The sequence below is a fragment of the Sebastes umbrosus genome, chromosome 14 (assembly GCF_015220745.1).
Source record: "Sebastes umbrosus isolate fSebUmb1 chromosome 14, fSebUmb1.pri, whole genome shotgun sequence".
In the NCBI taxonomy this organism is placed as follows: Eukaryota; Metazoa; Chordata; class Actinopteri; order Perciformes; family Sebastidae; genus Sebastes; species Sebastes umbrosus.
The window spans coordinates 19,421,531-19,439,155 of NC_051282.1; the positions used below are offsets into that span (position 1 = coordinate 19,421,531).

Here is a 17,625-nt window from a genome sequence, read left to right on the forward strand (position 1 = left end):
AAGCACTTATTTTTGCTTATTAAGGGGCCCCCTGCTGGTAGGACCAATAGACCTTTTGTATGAAAAATGATCTCCTTTCATGCAATACCAAATTAAACATGCCCCCAACCATACTGTGAAATTGAGCAATTCCAGCAGCAGTGGTGCAGCCCACACTCACACAGAGAGAAAAAAAAAAGGATGAAAAGTTTGCTCATAGATTGGCTGTTCAAGCCCCGAAAAGCTCATGTGACGTCACTGATCACTCCAGACTGTCTTCATTAACTTGAAACCTTTCAGGTTTTTTTTTTTTTTCATAATACACCGTTCTATCACGCAGTTTTTTTCCCCCACTTCCACCAGGAGGAGTTGCCATAATAACCCTCCCCGGCATCCGTGATGAACCTGCCACCATTTATAGCCTCGCGGTGAGAAAACAATCTTATTATGAGATTTAAACTTTGCCTCAGCTAGACTTTGGAAGAAGGAGGATCAACATGCGCTCCTCTCGCACTTGTTTCACCCACAACTGATACAGTAAAGCAACCTTTCTAGACACAATACCTGCTCTGATTGTGGTTAAACGCCGCTGTCAGCTCTCGGTGTAATAGAAAAGCAGGTTCTCCGGGTTTGCTCAGCATAAATATAAAGACGAGAGAGCTGAGAGGAGCTCAGCGCTGAATGAAATCACTCACCGACTAAATGGATCTTTGAGACTCTCCCTTGACGCAGTCAGTCGCTGCTGGTGTGCGCGTCTTCAACCAGGAGACAGAACAACTGGGATTCTTTTTTTTTATTTCATTTTTTTATTATTATTATTATTATAATCTAACATCTCCTGTCTCTTGTGAAAATGTCCTGTGGTGACATACAGTAAAGCAGCCAGCTTTTGTATCGAGAAGAAGAGGCTTCACGATCATCAAGAAAGGTAAGCTGTGTTTTTTAACCACATTTTTACACTTTCAATATCAGCTCACTTTACGCACAACATGTATTTTGCATTCACATGGAATAGCGGTAAAGGAAAGCTTTCATGAGTATTGGTGTTTTTTTGAATAGCATTTCTATTTGCTGTTGTGTGCAGAACAAAAACAGTATAACTCTTATATTATTAAGAGCAGACAACACTATGTGAAATGCACAGCTGAACTTGTGCACCATTACGCACAAGTCGGTGCATTTTGCGTCCAAGACATATATAGGACTGTGAACGGGACATGGGGGGCACTTTTTTTTTTTTTTTGTTGCAAATAGTCTTTTTAAGTTTCTTTTTTTTTTTAAAGTTGTATCATTCTGAACATTCATTTAACTGAATACTTGTGCATTATATGAAAAAAAAAAATAGATTACCACCTGATACAGCTCCGGGTAAAGTAGTGTGCAGCTGTATAGCTCCAGTAGAACAGAGTCGTTTCAGCACCACGGACAGCTCCTTTACTTCTACTTAACCAAGAAAAAGGCTGAACTTTATTTCAGAGATTCACACTAATAAACTGATATCTATTCACATCTGAGTGAGAATTCTAATGTGAAGGTTAGCTTTGTCTTATTATTACTTAAAATAAATAAATAAAAAGCTTTCCAGCCACAGTATTAGGCCTATAATCAGCCCCACAGTCCTAAAAATGAGAGCCAGAATCTGCACATAAAACCAATAGATACACATATAAAACCCCTACATTAAGTCATAAGACAAACTGTGTGATTCTGACAAGATAAAGCAAATAAAAACAGGAGTATAAGGCATTGCACGGCCTGAACCTATTAGCCTATGTTGTCATTACACAGTCTTCTACTTACAGTAGCCCTGTGCAGTCTCACTCAGATTAGCTGAGGATTTTGCTGCGTCTGTGCCATCTGTCTGGGAAATGCATACTACATGCTGCACGCTAGACGTGTTGAATGTTTTTGAATTGGCTTCATATGGATTCCTTTCTTTTTAGTCAGCATACTTAGATCTAATTTCCAAAGATGTTTAGCATGAAGACTCCCTGATTTTTGAGTCAAAGGAGGAGGAGGAGGTGGCGGTGTTGGGAGGGATCTATAGTCCAAAGCATAGGGTTTTATGCTGAAACAGTGCCAGGTTTAATATAACCTATACTTGCGGTCACACGGCAGCCAAAGAAATGACAAGCCCGTACAGGAACAATTCTTCGACTTTCCACTCAGCTGCACTATGGACGTAGGAGTAGGAGTGCTGTATCATCTCTGTTCTGCTTAAATAACATGTTACTGTCTTGATGACATTTAAAGCCAGGAAAAGCATTTAAGATAGAAAGCTTAAACAATCGGTTTCGTGCCACTGAACTGCAGGCTTTGTATTAATTGTCAGCGGTTGCCCTCGTTCCAGTCATTTCATCCGGAAGATCAGCCTCAGCTTAGCCTTTACCATCAGTGTGAATCACTATCTTACTCCTTCTAACTTTTAATGTTTGGAGTTACGACTGTTTCCAAACATCTTAGTTTTGCTGCTGTTGCTAAAGCTGTCTCTCGCATTAGCCTTCGCATCTCCCTTTTCCTGTCCCCGTCTCCCTTATCTTGATTATGCAGCTGGATGATTGAGTCAGCTATTTTGTATGCAAGTTGCCTTAGCTTGGTTCTTTGTGGAGGAGAGAGAGAGAGAGAGAGAGAGATCGTGCCGAGGATACTGAGAGAGAATTACAGCTTCTCATGACGGTGAGGAGTGGAAAAGACGAGGCTGCCCTATTCGATAAATTGCTGTTTGAGAGAGACAGATATCCTAGGGGGACAAGCGGTTTTGGAAATGTGACCAACCTTTCTAAATGGAAATGGCAGCGCACATTACAGTTTGCCACGGCTCTATACTGTGGATGACTTGAATTGAAGCATCCGAAACTCTTTGTGGCCAAGTTAGTCTGATATAAACCCCATTTGTCTGAATTGAAGAAGATTTTTAGAGGCGAGTCATTTTGTACTGTGAGCGTACACAAATAGATGTGGAGTCCTTTGGAGAAGAGAAACCTTAAATGTAAACACATCCTGTTTGTCACTGTGGCGTCCCCAGTTGGAGTCCACTTGGGGACTTTCACCAGATGTCATTCCCCTTTATATCTCAACATGTTTCCTGTAGCTTGAGAACTGTAAAGGACCAAAAAAGCCCATATAATCATCTTTTTATGCATCCTGTATTGCTGATCCTGACTCAATATGTAGCACAGATGATGTGGGTGTGCTGAGGTTTAGTGGTGCCTCCCATTGTGATGATAAAGACGCAGTTAACAGCAAATACATTACAATGCAAATATGTTTACGTCTTCACACTGATGTCACATTGTGGAAAAGTTACCGAGGCTCGGCCGACTGCGTGTTTAAGCAGCGATGCTCTGGCTACACGGTTAACAATGTGTAAAGTGTAATCAAAGGGACCAGTTCGGGTTTGTAGACAGAGCTGTGAAACATATGGTACGACAGCATGACATATTTCGGTTCGAGCTCCGCAGCTCTCTACAACCGTAAAATCCTAACAGCTACTTCCTGTGCTGTGAGTAGTGTGTGTGTGTGTGTGTGTGTGTGCCATTTAACAAGAGCTGTTGCACCACCTCACTCTCAAGAGTCCCATGTGACACTCAGCTGTTTTATAAAAGAAAGAATGAGCTCTTTTTCCTCGGTAGTGGAGAATGGTAAGGTCATGAAATTAGACACAGTGGAAAAGCAAAAGAAAGGAAGGAAAAAATATGTAATTTCCTCTTTAGTAAGTACTAAATGTCTGGATTGGATGAAGCAGATATCGTTGTGTTTGAACAGCACAGTATAGTTTAGTTATAGTCACATTGAACCAAACAGGATATTATAGTTATAATCTACATTTTGTATTACTATTTATGGCCTGCATTTTCTATAATATGTTTTTCTCTAACCTTAAGGCTTACAATTTAAAGATATTAAATTATATAACATTTCTCAGGACTGATATTATCATTGAGTCACTGGGTTTTAATAAGAAAGAACTTTGGCTCCTAAAATAGAAAATGTTAAAGGAGACATATCATGCTCATTTTCAGGTTCATTTTGGGTTTTTATAAGAACATGTTTATCTGTTTTAATGTTCAAAAATCACATTATTTTTCTCATACTGTCTGTCTGAATATACCTGTATTCATCCTCTGTCTGAAACGCTCCGTTTTAGCGCCTGTCTCTTTAAGCCCCCCTCTCCTGAAAAAGCCCAGTCTGTTCTGATTGGCTTGTGTGAAAAATATGGTGCACCTTTGCAAATGTAGTTCTCAAGCTGTGGGAAATATATTCTAATGAGCCTGCATGTGACATAGGATGACGAGCAAAATCTGAATGGCTTGTTGAATCACATGTTTTCTGATCTAGACAGTCCACAAAAAACTGACTGGGTTGTCTTATTTCACAGTTTGTGGGTTGGTAGACAATCCAGATACCCAACTGTACGAGCACACGCACTGCAAAAGTGAGTTTTTCGTAATATGTCCCCTTTAACATTTATTGGTTTTATTTGATGCTACCCTGAGTATCAGCCACGTGTTATGTTAGTTTTGAAAGCATGCGGCACTGAATTCATTATAACTGTAGAAATGTACTGTGCTTTGAATCGTTATTTCTCTGCATTTCAAGTTCAAATTTGCAGTGGCCAGCCTTGTGAAGAGTTCTTTGTGGTGAAGGACAGGTCCATCAATGCCACTGTCAAAGAGTTGCGCCTCAGGACAACAGACATGAAAAGGAAATGTTATTGACAGTACTTTAACATTCAGGAAAGGAAGGCAATTGGTTGAGGATTTCCAATATCTAATAAAGGCTGTAACTTGCAGATAAGGCTGAAAATACAAAAAAGCTGCTGCCCCTTCAAGGCAGCTGCCCTCGCATTTTATTCAGACAGTGCAAAACAAAGTTGGACTGTTACTGAGGTGATATCTCCTAGAACACATGCAAAAAAAGAAACCTTTTCGCCTTGATTAAGCAGCTTGTGAGTCATTAACTGCACATTGTGTTCACAGAGCTGTGGCCTGGTCTCATCTCAGGAAAGAATATATTTGAATTTACTAAGGGGAGTTTATTGAAAGTGGCAGCAATGGCGATGCACCTTTGGATTCCAGGTGCGTTTCAAGAAAAAAAAAAAAGCAGATGGCAGGTGTAAACATTATGGCTCATTTCTTCTACTTACTGGCATCTTATGTGCTGATTACAGTCCGGGAGAAAATGAGATGACTGCCATATAAAGTGATTTTTAAACATCCCTTGACAACTGATCAGTGGGTAACCTCTGGGTCTGAAAAGTGAAGCCAATGCTGAAGTGCCTTAAACTTGCATTATTTCTAATAGTCAGCAGGGGGCGACTCCTCTGGTTGCAAAAATAAGTCTGATTGTATAAAAGTCTATGAGAAAATGAGCCTACTTCTCACTTGATTTATTACCTCAGTAAACATTGTAAACATGAGTTTATGGTCTCAATCACTAGTTTCAAGTCTTCTTCAATACAGCATGATGTTCATTTAGTAAATTATGGTCCCATTTAGAGTCAAATAGACCATAAAGCAGGGTATGCTTTAGTGCGTGGCTACCTTGTGATTGACGGGTTGCTACCACAGCGTTGTCCGATCTGGGCAGCACGGTAAGTGCCCCTCGGCATTGGATACCAACGCACGGAGGCGCCTTTTAACGACTGTATGTGAGGAACCAGGCTTTCAACTACCGCCAATGTAAACCCACCTGCGGCGTTACTCGACGGTCAGAACATGTGACGTAGTATTAAGTGCATGAGAGTCTGCTCAGGACGGGCGGGAGGGGTGGCGGATGGGTAAAACAAACACAGGATTTACACCCAGGAAACCAGAGGTCTTAGAGCGGTCAGTCACTCGGTGGTCAGGTGAGTCATATGTCAGTGAAGTTGACATAAACCACGACCGTTTCCTAACCCTAACTAAGTGGCTGTGTTGCCTAAACCTAGCTGGCTGTGAATATGCATGTACTGTAACAAGCGTATATTGACACGCAAAACGTCCCTGGTCCGTCCAAAAGTAATGCAAGAGGGGTAGCCCTCGTAGAGCCTTCTGGTTGCAAAAAATCTAAATGGCGAAGGACAAAAAACAAGATGGTGATGGCCAAAATACCAAACTCGAGGCTTCAAAACGGTAGTACACAAACCAGTGGGTGATGTCACAGTGACCACTTCTTATATACAATCTATGCAACTGAGAAGCTAAGGAGACTATATGTCCATGAGAAGACAGCTGGAGGCAGTAAAGTTGGAATGAGCTCCGGTGCCATTGACAGATTGTGGGGATCAACCCGGAGATGTAGGGAATCACTCGAGGGTGTGAATCAGTCATAATTAATTTAGGAGTGCACAAAAATTAATCCACCCAAGAGTGCCAGAAACGTTTCTGTGTAGTTTCCCCAGCCACCTGCTGGCTGCCTTATGACAGATGAAACCCTTTAGTAAACAAGCATCACCGAATGGCAGAGTGAGGCGTATTGAACATTACTCTGTCTCTTCCTTGCCATCTTCTCGGCAAAAGTAATTAGATGCTGGGATGCAAAAACACCACGGCAGTGTATCTGCAGGCACCTGCTCTGCTTGATGAATATCCTGTACATGAGAGCCCATTAAAGCTGGTGATACATAACAGTTCTGTCAAAGCTCACTTCAGAAGCCGGGTTTTTACTGTGTCAGGGGACGTCCCCAATCGCCTTTGCTCAATTCATGCTTTTTGTAACATCAGATTATGCATATGATGATGAGTGTTGCAGAATGCGCTGTGCCTTATGGTGAGCGGGTCACCTTTTCATTACAGACCAAGAGCAGGGGTGCTTTTTCACATTAAAACTCACACCAGTAGAGTTTGTAGATACAGGGCACACAGAGATAGAGCTGGTTCACAGTATGCAGGACTGTTGGAGCTCTGTGAGGCAAGTATGCAACATATTTCCTTTGTGCATTGTACACAGCGCAAACCAATACTCTGCACATTAACACACACACAAGCACTGGAAAAAAAATATATTCTTATCTATTGCATTTTACGAACCTGAACTCTTACTCTTCTTATTAGTTCCAGTAGTCTGAATAATTCATTGCTATGGCCAGTTTCTTTAAAAGGCAATAGCTATGTTGTTGTTGTTTTTTCTCTCGGTCCCACAGCACAAAACGAGCAATACATTTCTACTGGGGGTTAATATGAACCAATCAGTTACATTTGACTCAAAGTGATTCATAATTTTTATCATCTTAATGACAAAATGCAATGGAATTACATTATATTTACATCAACAGTGTAACACAAAGGTACTATCTGTATCAGTTTATGTCACAAAAATATCTGTTTTCAGATTTAAACCAGGAGTGAGCATGGCATATAACGGAAGTTGTTAGAAATTGTCTAATCTGGTCAATTTTCTGCAATAAAGGAACAGTGTGTAACATTTCGGGGACTTACAAGCAGAAATGCAATATGATATTTAGAACAATGTTTTCATTAGTGTATAATCACCTGAAACTAAGAATCGTTGTGTTTTCGTTAACTTAGAATGAGCCCTTCATATATACATAGGGAGTGGGTCCTCTTCACAGAGTTCGCCATGTTTCTACAGTAGCCCAGAACGGACAAACCAAACTCTTGCTCTAGAGATAAACTTTCGAGTTCACCGTAGTTCTCCGACACGCTTGTGAAACTGCAGTAGCGTGAGTGGCAGAGTGTAAAACCGTGGTACCGCCAGCCGCCGTCTGACTTCTGTTACTCCTAAAGTAGTGTTATTATGGTAAGGATGGCCTCTGAGCAAGGCCAGCAGCATTACCACGGTTTTGCACTCTGCGGCTCACGTTACCGCAGTCTTGGAAAGGGAGGAGTGAGCGGAGGGGTACTGAGTTGGTTGCGATCTGTAACCACACCACTAGATGTCACCAAATCCTACACACTGTACCTTTAAATTGTTTTCTACTATCATACACTCCTCATACATATACATTATATGTATAATTGATCTGCCAATTAAATAACGTATAATTTGATATATTAAAATTAGATTTATATTTAAACCCCACCTTCAAAAAAAGATCTAAATTGAGTCTAAATAAAAGCTTCGTAACTGTCGTAACAGTTACACAGGAGGAAATCAATGATGAATGTATTCTATACAGAGTCACATATACTGTAAGGCGTCAATCATAAAGTAATAGAAAGTCATGAAGGCCATATTAAGGCACTTATGTGGGTTGCAGGCACAGGTGCGATTATGTCTATTATTCATTTTCTTTGTTCCAAATCATGCCAGGAAATGATCAAAACAAAGCGTGACTTGGTGACGGCGTTCAGCGGCTTTACCTTCTGTGGTAGTCAGACGAACAAAGAGATGATGAATGAATAACTGGATGAGAATTAGTCTCCTACACTGTATATAGTCCAGACTGTAACTGCTCTTCATCAATCATATAGAAGGGATGCTATAAACACATTACGCTGCAGCTTGATGAGGTAAAATATGTATCATAATACAGTGTCCTGTCAGTTGAGTTCTCCATACAAAGTAGCTGCACCTGCACATTTGTATGCAGTTCTTTTTGGTGCACACTTGAGTTTGAATGGTACTTATCTCATCTGTTCTTCATGAATCGGCGTGAACGTGTAGTCAGGTGTGAATGAAACAAAGATGACAATGTGCCAATGACAATTCAGTGGATGTGGCTGATTATCTTGAGTGGAAATGCTGTTTTTATAGTATTATATAGATTAGACCTTTGTAGCTTTGGATCACACAAATGATTTACTGTCCATCATTTTAATAGGTGACAACTACTTAAAGGCAGTGCTGGTACTCTCTGAGAAGGCACACAAAATGGGCACGCATGTGCAAAACACACTGAAACATACTCTCTCCCTCACTGAAAAGACAGAACACCAATCACATTAATTGGTTCCTCGGGGAAATATAAACCCAAGGAGTAGGACTGCAAAGTCTAAGACAAAGTCCACCAAACAGGAAAATATATTTAAGACTTCAAGCTGTCAGTCTATCAAATTAAAGTCACTTTATAAAGCAGATTTTTTTTGTATCTCTCGTTTGGCTGCAAGCGGCACATTTTCTGTTTAGATAAATATATTAGATTTCAGCACAGTTACAGATAGTGTTAGAAAATGTAGCAGATTAGATCCCTGATTGGTAATTCAGCATGATTAGGTAGTTTGCAGTTTCCTACCAATTATGAAATTTAAACCAACAGCTTTTAAAGATGACAGATGCTCCGTGAATAAATGGCAACCACACGCCACACAGTCATCAGACAGTGAGGAAATTATGTGAGGTCAATAGGTGCCAAAAGTCTCATCATAGTGATCAAAACATGTCCCTCCTCCCTATGAATGTTAACAACCCCAGTCGGTGCTTGTAAACAGCTGATACACTAATGATGCACTAAGGATTAACCTGTTCAGTGACTTCTGCAAATATGAATATGTGTTCTTTTTCTTCGACATTGCCAGCATGATGCAACAGTGTGGGTCTTAACATATAATGAAAAACTCTGGAGTGTCTACCAACCCACAAACTGTGAAATAAGACGACACAGTCAGGTCTTTGTGGGCTGTTTAGATCAGAAAACATGTGGTTCAACAAGCCATTCCGATTTGTCTCCCCTTCCTATGTCACATGCAGGCTTATTAGAATATATCGCCCATAGCTTGAGAACTACCTTTACAAAGGTGCACCATATTAATCTCTCAAGCCAATCAGAGCAGACTGGGCTTTTACAGGATTGGGGGCTTAAAGAGAAAGGCGCTAAAACGGAGCGTTTCAGACAGAGGGTGAATACAGGTATATTCAGACAGACAGTAAGAGAGAAATAATGTGATTTTTGAACATTAAAGCATGTAGACATGTTCTTGTAGAAAGCTAAAATATAACTATGAACCTGAAAATGAGCATGATATGTCCCCTTTAAATGCTCCCTTTCTATCCAGCACTCTTTGATGAAGACTTGTAGTGTTATTCCTCTGCCTCTGCAAAGCAAACATTTTCAATATCTCCAAATAATGTTAAATTGTTTTCTTTTTCTTTAACAGTTTTTCATCCCCTTAATGCTAATTTATAGTTAATCCTTGCATGCACCACAGTAAGATTATCTGATCGATTTTTCCCAGCCTTTCAGAGTTATCCATTCATCTCCCGATGCAAAGAAAACCACGCTGGAGACCTCTAATTCAGTTAGTAAAGGTAACTCATCTCTCTAAGTAAGGAGCTCACACTGTTCACTGTTTCACATTAATTCACACATACATGAGAACAAAGACGAGACAGGAGGGGGCGTTTTACTTCTGTTTTCTGCTTGTAAACAGTCACACTGCTTCCAGGTACGTGTCCCATTTCTGTGTCTTTGTCTCCAAAATAAATCGTTCAACCAACAGCTTTTTTGTTTTTTTGTGATTATGATAGAAAGGCCGCCTGTCAATCACAATCCATTCAAGTCAAAAACAATACACTAACTTCTTAGTTTGTTTGACTAGACTGTTCCGCCTGCCACAGTCTGAGCAGTGAATATAGTCGGGTTTTACACAATTACAGCTTATAATTGACGCACTTGTCGAGTTACTCATAACATCTGCAGCAGGGGTGGGTTTGGAAACTGGGGCCAGACTGAGGCACAGATTCAATGAAAGGGGTACATTTGGGAAATTGTTGAAAATGTGTTACGATTCAAATTCAATGTCCTGGTTCTTGGCAATAATAAATTGTCCATTATTGACCATGTTTGTTCAGTGAAATAAATGAATGTCAAATTAACAAATTGAACATTCTTACATAAAAGAATATCAATTATGGACAGATAATGAGACAATGAGCCCTTAGACACAAAGATGTAAAAGAGGAGCAAGACCCCATGTACTGACACAGAACGTTTTGTGTCTCTCTGTAGATGTTTTGAATCTCTTTGTGGTGACTTGATTGACTTTCCAACAAGAAATAAGTAAATCATTTTATACAGATTCTCACAAAGTTAACCTATGGATAGAAAAAATATGGCAGAGGACAACCAAGTGAAAAGAGTCTATGTCTGGAGGAATATATAAGATTTGATCCGCAAATAACAGCAAATAGAAAACACTAAATTTGCAAGGACATTGCAACGAAGATTTATTCAAGATATACCACGCCAATCACTGACTGGAAAGATCCTGCAGCATAAAAACCGTAAACCAATCATTAAATGCAAAGGGGCTGGAAGAGCACAGCTGCAGAAAGTACAGTGATCCAACTCTAGTCGGTCGGACAAAACATAAATTGGATGCCTTCATTTTCTTCATTTATCAACATAAACTCGGCCATGTTGCGGTTAAGAATGAGTCAGAGGTAGTTTTTTTTCTCTTCCTTTGGTTGCTAAGGTCTTTTCTATGCCTCCGCTAACCAGTCATGTTGCAGTTTACATGCATGTCTGTCCAAAATGTCATCACTTTATCTTGTTAGACATTTGTGTGAAATTGTCATAATTAGCATATGAATTATTGAGTTATAGCCAAAAACGTGTTTTATGAGGTCACCAAGATCTAATCAGTTAATCCTTGAGTCCAAGTGGACGTTTATGGCAAATTTGAAGATATTCCCTCCAGGCGTTCCTGAGATATTGCGTTCACAAGGGGACGTATATCCCGTAAACAATGCCTCTGCGACGGCGACATAAAAACCTTAACTCTGACTTTAAGGGAAATCTTAATTTAAGGTGTTTTGTGCATTGGTCCCAGATAATTATAAGCTCACTACCTATCAACTTCCTCCTCTGGCCCTGCCTCTGATCTGGAGTCAGTTTCCAACTATTTATTTTGAAAAAAGAACTATGATAAAAGAAAAATAGCATGTGTATCATAATGTGATCAAACAACTGAAAACACTTTGCACTGCTGTGTAAGGATAATAGATGTAATAGATAACATGACGTCAGAGACGTCCTTTCAGTGTTCATAAACAAACTTCTGACCCTCAGAGTCACCTCACACTGTTGCTGGTTAATGTCTCTGCTTTGATTGATAGTGGAGCTGTTTTTGCCCCTCACTGACTGAACAAACATTTAAGTGTACAATCATCTGAAGTGAAAGCCAAGAAGACAAGGGCCAATCAGATGATCAGTCCAGGATTCATCTACACTTTGATGTTGTGTGAAGGTCAACCCTTAATCTTCCTTCACACCACAGCCAACCGCATTGTCGTATAAACGCCTGATGGATGATTTGAGCAAGTCGATTGCTTCCCGTGGAGCCAGCTCTATAGAAGCCATACAGGGGACAGACTAATGCTCGTGAGTGCTCGGTGGCTGATGACCCCCATATATCCAGCTGACCCAAATAACAAGGTCACCGTGGTCAACTTCAGACAGTGTTCTTCTGATTATAGATATGTAGGGACCTCTGTGACTCGTTTACATTATTAGCATTGCTTGAATGGTTATTATTTCCACTTTTCTTTGAAAGCAACTTGAGAAAGAAGCCTCCATGTTAATCTAGAAAAAGAAAAAAAACAATACATGGGCTTCGTCTGAAATCGCATTCTATTCACTACATACCCAATATGTGTACTAATGTTCAACATACTGTTGGGTGAATAAACAGTAGTACTGTATGTATCATTTCGGACTGAGCAGTCATGTTTATCGTCACTTCCTGAGAGCCTCCTTCCCAGTTGGAGACCTGTAACCATGGTAACCCGTGCCAACCTCATGAGACCAAACAATGATTTGTTAGAATCACAAATTCTAACAAAACTTAAAAACTATATTACGCCTAGCAAATCGATATCTTACACTTAAATTGAAGCATTATTGATGTTACAGAGCTGTCCGTCAATGTATGAACGTTGTCGTCACTACCGCATTGCATTGTGGGATATTTATGCCACCGTAGTGTCACGCGTTTGCATAATGTAATATTTCACTGGAAATAGTATGCAATTTACATATTATTGGTGTCATGTTAAGGTTTTGGACATACTAAAATATCTGACATACTGTTTAAGTGTACTAAAGAGCATGTTGGTATGGAATCTCGGATGCAACCATAGTTTAAGTCACCTATGGCAACTGCTATAGTTCTCCTGGAAACTGCTCAACATCATGTTTGTGAGCATGTTGCAGAAAGAAGACAGCATTGACAAATGTAATGTGTTGAACGCATTGTGTTTAAATTCTCCCTTTCAAAATAAATACCTTGTTCATTGCTTGTATTGGGATGTTTTAGTAACGAATGCAGGGACAGAAATAGCTTTCAAGAAAAAGTTCACTTAATCAACAGGAATCTTATCAGACAACTGGTACATTGTAGCTTATCAACTTAATATAAGTACACACAAAAAATACTGTATTCATATCCTTGCTATTTTAAGTGTATTTAAGTGTATTTCACTTAAGTACAAATTTTCCATTTCATATATATATGTATATATGAATACCTATATACTCCACTACATTTCAGTGGGAAGTATTGTACATACTGCCATATTTTGGAGTACTTTAACTTACTTTACTTTAACTAATATAGTTAAGTTGTGGCATGTAGATTTAATTCTCATTCATAATGAAGAATAATGCCACACACGTGATTGTGAGAGATCATTTCCACTTCCTACTACAACAGCCACTTGACTCAGTGTGCAGCTGTTGTGACAGAAGGCTTTTGTCACACAACAATCCCGGCATCTGTTTTACTATTGAAGTTCTGTATCTTTTCTCCCTGAAAGACGGCAGAAAAACAAAACCTCATGTTTTATTTTTGGGACTTTTAATGGTCCTATTCTTGTAAGACAATCACCACTCGAGTGAACGAGGTTTGAGCAAAGCTGTGGCATCGACTGAGCTTCTCGCAAGGACCAATAGCTTACAATATGACAGAGTGCCGATTGACAGAGTCAAGCTTAATTCAATGAGAAGCTGGCTGCTTTAAAGAGCAGCTGAGAAGGGCAGGTTGTAAATAATATGGTGTCTGACTCATCAATAATTTCCTTAGCCCATATGTCTAGCCTTCGCAACCTGCGGACGACCTTGTTTGTTGTACCGTGGGGATCAAAGGTCAGCTTTGTGAGGAAATAATTAAGTAAAACGTCTTTTGATAGCTATTGACTTACGGTGTGCAAGCTGCCAGTAGCTATACCTCTAATGCTTCTCTACATCACAATTTAAAAGCCTTTAAGCGCCTCTGTCAAGATGGTGCATAGCTTTTAAGGTTTGGCAAGGGAGCAACTTCGCTTACCTAAGCACATGTGTCCCGTCACGATTAAAGAGTGCATCACGTCTCAGAGTGTGCTGTTCACTGGCTCGAACAGAGTTACTTCATTTTTAATCAGTGAATCAGTTGACTAAACAGATTGTCAGCGAGAAAGTGAAGATAGGACATTGTTACCATAGAAACTGCTTCCAAACTTGGAGCAAACATACTAGCATCTACTTATAAAAAATGTGCCAGTGTTCACACCATTAGCAGGCCACAGTGTACCATAACACTCATATTGGAGAGCGTTGCTGCATACTTGACTTGGTGTTCATTGACACTATCTGAGCCTTTAATATGATGCAAATTATTCGAAGAGACGGATTTCTACACAGTCATCTAAATGAGGTCTCGAAAAGGCAGAGGAGTAAGTGCTTTAAACAATGACTTGCATAAGGGACCTTAAAAAAAAAACTAGCATGATAAATTAATTAAGACGCGCAGTGCTTGTAAAGAATCCCACTGAGTCACTAGTGTTTCTAGCGTTGCGGCTGATTAAACAATGCGGTTGTTTGGAAAAGAAAGTGTCCTTTACAGAGAAGATTGATTGCAGGGCAACAAAGCGAGGCAGAACGCTGGACTTTCAAAGCAATAACTGAACCGAGCCACATCAAATGGAAAAAAAAATCACTATATTTGGTGTGCCCAGAGCAATGAAGTCAGTGTTGGACTGTGCCAAGTTTTGAGAGTGCCGTTACCAAATACTACAGATCATGATTCGGATCGGATGCAAGACCTTTCTTGGCAGCTTACTTGCTGCTTACGGCAGCGAATCAGAAACATATCAATATTTACCTGGATAAATGCCATGGTGAGTCTCTGAACAACAGCCAGATGAAAAACATCCTGCGAATACATCTTATTTCTCCCAACAGCTGATGCATTCACATGCAGGCAAATGTCCTGGTAACATGAACACTTTTGCAAACATACTTTTTTAATAATTATTATCTAGGTTGACAGCTGGCAAGAAAAGTGGTCCATTCCCAGCTGCAGAGCACCAATCTGACGCTCCACCTGTTGTCTCTTCTCTCACGCCCTCCATTGCTCATTAAACAGCGCTGCCTTTCAGGCCGAATCAGCTCAGCCTGGTGATCACCCACTGTGAGAACCAGAGCGCAGAGAGAGAACGGATCTGGGCTGCCAGATTGTCAGGTCTGTGAGGTGTTATTCCTCAAATAAATATGGAGATTATGTGGAAAGCTAGTGTGCCAATTATGCTTTCCCACTTCTTTAGTAAGACCTGGGATCTGTGTGAAGCTATAGGCCCGATGAATAAAATGTAGTGTCTCTTGTGATTTGATGAATATGCTCTATATAAAATGACAAGGGAATGGGAGAAAAGCGTGAGGTTAGCTAACTGTGGTGTCAGGATGTATTTGCCACATTCAGAGTGCATTTCATCACTAAACCAAGGTGAGAACTTCAACCACTGCAAATAAGATATCCTTTTAAGGAGGATGATCTCCTCTTTTCAATGAGGGGTTAAGGCAACATTAGAACTAACCTGTCTCCTACAAAATTACGTTCACTTACAACTAAACTACAGTGTCATTTACGGTTTGAGGAAAACATTTTCTCTCGGATCACCGTCGCAGTTTTAAATAAAATACGTGCTTAATGTTGTAAATTGAAAGAAAAAAAAACAACAAAACTACATTGTTAGCTTTAGTAAAAAATTAGGCTGTCAATTGATTGAAATATTTAATCGCGATTAATCGCATGATTGTTCATAGTTATTAGCGATTAATCACAAATGAATCACACATTTTTTATATCTGTTAAATATGTACCTTAAAGGGAGATTTGGAAAGTATTTCATACTTTTTTCAACATTAGAGTGGGAAAATATGCTGCTTTATGCAAATATATTTATTATTCAAAGTAATTAACAACACAAAACAATGACAAATATTGTCTAGAAACCCTCTCAGGCACTTAAAATGACTATGTTACGGTGACTTTTAGACGAACAGCGGCCTCCTGGGAAGGTTTGTTTGATCAATCCACCTCATTTTTCATTTAATATTGTAAATCTCAGCAAAACTTTAACTTATTGTTTCATTTAAATTTGTACTGGCATAGGAATATCAGCAGAACTTCAACCGCATTCAGGATAGAAGAAGTAGAGAGAATGAGCAGATAAACTCTTTAAACACCAGCTTAAAATCCAATCCTGTATAATCTTCATTTTTAGGATGGATTGTAGGATTTGATCTGTTGTCAGTTTGGAAACGGCCATTTAAAAAAAGAACAACCAAAATTTGGATGCTCTCCATAACCTGTCTGAATTTAGAAGCTGCCCAACCCCTTTAGGCAATATACAGGTGCCAAGGATCTTCACACTTACAACCTGCTGCCAAAACCACTGGCAAATCCCACATAAACCTGAAATAAAAAAGAAAGCAAAACACTAAAGCATGACCGGTAAGGTAGAAAGTCGCTATTTAAATGCAGTCCATTTACCATTTACCATGTATCCATGTGCATGGCTTTGCTAATGCAAGTCAGAGTCAAAGTTCAAAGTAGTCTATGTATAGGACCAACCCAGACAATATACTACGTCACAGTGGAACGCAAACAATCATTACAGGTCCTCGCCTCTGTATTTTCTGTTTGTTGAGTGTCTGTCTGGAACATTGCTGCTGGATCAAGAGGTTGTCTGATTGTCACAATTGCATATGGAAGTATGCGTTCGGAAAAGCAATTCACGGTCTACCATGTAAGTGAGTGACTAGACTGATAGACCTGCAGTGACATAGGAAAATAAGGATCTAACCACTTTAACGCTAAATTCAAAGGCTATATTGAGTTTTGTGGTCTCCTTCTTAAGTTGTTCATGCAGCTAAACATCAAGAGCCAGGACAAATAGAGATAATCAAGGCTCTCTAGTGGTCAAAGTACTATTCAGAAAGCAGATGAATACCAAAGAGGGGTAGTCAGGCCAGGAAATACCAGTCAAATGAAGGTGGAGCAGAGTGATCACCTCATGATATATGAGAGCAGATCTCTGCTCAACAAACTGCGATGTGCTGTGTGTTCTGATACCTTCATTTGTATTGCAAACTAGCTACTTTGCCAACAGCAAAAAAAATGGCATCCCAAAATATGAGTGCAGAGGACGTTATGGACGAGGATACATTTTTCAGAGTTTTGTCTGACTCAGATATTCAGTACGACCACTGAGTGAGTATTTTTGTCACCCGACTATTGTAAGCTGTTTTGTTGAGTTGCCTCTTAGCTAAATGCTGAGTGAATTTAAGTTGGGCTTTTATTGTGAAAGGTAAAACAGAAGGAGTGAAGCTGTAATACTCCCCCAGTTTGAAGGTAAGGACTGCAAATATAACGCCCTGTACCATTAAAATAGAAGAACTCCACTCAGGCCCTTCAATATCCTCAGAGTGCTCAGTGGAGTACTGGATGA

The 17,625-nt window shown here is 39.8% G+C and overlaps 1 protein-coding gene across 1 annotated transcript in view; it reads left to right on the forward strand.

Moving 5' to 3' along the window:
• Nucleotides 1-270: 270 nt before the first annotated feature.
• elfn1a (extracellular leucine-rich repeat and fibronectin type III domain containing 1a) overlaps nt 271-17,625 on the forward strand; it is an 84,397-nt gene continuing 67,042 nt past the window's right edge. The window contains exon 1 of the mRNA XM_037792854.1: nt 271-907. The gene's annotated coding sequence lies outside the window, so the exon portion shown is untranslated. The remainder of the gene's footprint in view (nt 908-17,625) is intronic.